Source organism: Mytilus californianus, unplaced genomic scaffold (assembly GCF_021869535.1).
Source record: "Mytilus californianus isolate M0D057914Y unplaced genomic scaffold, xbMytCali1.0.p SCAF_7, whole genome shotgun sequence".
In the NCBI taxonomy this organism is placed as follows: domain Eukaryota; kingdom Metazoa; phylum Mollusca; class Bivalvia; order Mytilida; family Mytilidae; genus Mytilus; species Mytilus californianus.
Window position 1 is genome coordinate 32623697 of NW_026262723.1, and position 2347 is coordinate 32626043.

Genomic DNA, 2347 nt, shown 5'->3' on the forward strand with positions numbered 1-2347 from the left:
ATGATTACCTCAATATTACGCACTAGGGCCTTAATGGGATGATATAGTTGGCACAAAGGACATGGAATATAAAAGTAGACTATGTTATTATAAATAAATAAAAAAATTCCAAATTATTTAATCATATCGTTAGTAATGACCATGATTACAGTGTTATTAAATGTTTTCTCTAATTCTTCGTCAATTTATCCCTTTCTGCACCCATTGTATAAAAAAATTTAATCAACGTGTGGTTCGTTTGATCTCAGTTCTTCATTGGTTAAAATCCGATTATGACGTCGAATTTTCTTGCTTTCCTCTGAATTTCCTATTGTGACGACATGAAAAAAGGCGACCATGCATGATGACGTCACATAGAAAGAACACATATTTTTGCAGATCATTCGAAAAGAAGGAATAAATTTGCCTGCGTATTGTTTGAAAATCATTAGAGAAACAGATTCCACCACCAAATCTCGTGTAATACGATATTTATCCACTCCCGACAGTTAAATTTTAAATATTTAAAACGCTCGGCGAGCCTCGCGTTTTAAATTTGAAAATTTAACTGTCTTGAGTGGATAAATATCGTATCACACTCGATGCAGTGGTAGAATCTATATTTATCGACACGTGCCACACTCTATTGATTGTCATCTGTGTGTAATCGATTGAAATTCATGTTCATTCAACCAGAACCCGTTAATTACGCACGTGTATACAGATTGTAAATGAATATATTATTTCAGCATGTTATAGTGTTTTTGTTTTATGGGTCTTGTATTTTGTAAAAAAAAAATCAAAATTTGTGGTATTTCTACGCACCGGAAAAAAGTTGTTATAAACATTTTTTATCTATTTTCCAATAAAGTTCAATAAAAGAAAAAATAATATTTTGTTATCACAACACACACACACAACTTAATTTAAAAACTTCCTTGTCATTGCTTCATATTTTACTGGATAATCAGAGTTTTATGGATACCCATAGGTAGACAAATTTTCCATTCGGAAAAATAAATGTTCCCATGGGAAGAAAAATTGTTCCCATGGGAAGATAATCTGTTCCCATCGGAAAAGTTAAATTCCCATGGGAACTTTTTGTATTCTTCTTTTCCCATGGGAACTTTAAAATTCCCATGGGAAAAATACTTTTTCCGATGGGAACTTTAAATTTTCCCGTGGGAACTTCTAATATTCCCATGGGAATTTTAAAATTTCCCATGGGAAAAGTACTTTTAATCAGCTGTGGTGACAACAGTGACAACAATGACATGTTGGGACATATGGGGAAATTTAATTTTTTTAATTATCTATCACTTGGCCAAAAAATATTTTTGATACCTTGTAAAACAACAAAGTCAGATTTGCCAATTCTGGAATGGCAAATTTGTCCCGCACAGTGTTTTAGCATGACAAACCAGAATATATATGATTTAGGGGTGGGGATCTCGACCATTTACAAGATATTAGAACTTTCTTAAATGGGAGGGGGTGGGGGTGACCCCTGGGGACTAACCCTGTTAGATATTAGATCTTTTTTGTAAAAATACATTTGTGGATGTATGGTGGTAGAAACGCACATCTCGTCTTTTAATTTTTCTCTGAAACTTTAAAAGATTCTGTGCAAAGGGAGGGAAAAAATTTACCAAAAAGGTGCCATATTGCCAGCTTATGGTGCTATATCAGCAGGTGCTCTATCAGCAGATGAGTGATCTAGACCTTACTGAGTATTGTTTGTCCTGAAGTTGAACATATTAAAAAAGCTGATTATTAATAGCAAGTATCAACATAATTCTTTCATAACTTTATTCAGTTATTTCAGTGAGCAAACTTCATTTATCTATGATTGATTTACAACCATTTCTACCGATTGCACTGTATTCAATAACCCAAGTTCTAGAAAATTAGCCATTCAGGAAGAAAATGTTGGCGGAAAGTAAAATTGTAGTTATGGTTCTTACATTGTGATTTTTCTTATAATAATACAGGTATGTTCATATTCCTAAGTCGCATTAGTACATTACAGGTTCAATATCCGACTGAATATAAACATAAAATTAAGCATTATACAAAATGTTATACTCTATAAAAATCAAACATTAAATATATTGTCTTTATAGCTATATATCGTAAAACCTTCAAACTATTGAATATATATTGGTGAAATAAATACATTATTTACATATGTTATATTTAAAATGAAGGTGTGAACCGTGAAATATTGTTTTGTATTTTCATTGTCATATTCAAATTCTACATATTACAGAAGGTCTGCCAAAAATGTGAAGCTACATGTAAAGTACACGTGATTATTAAATGCTCATATCTAAGTATTGTTACGCTTGATATGTTTACGTTTTTTTTT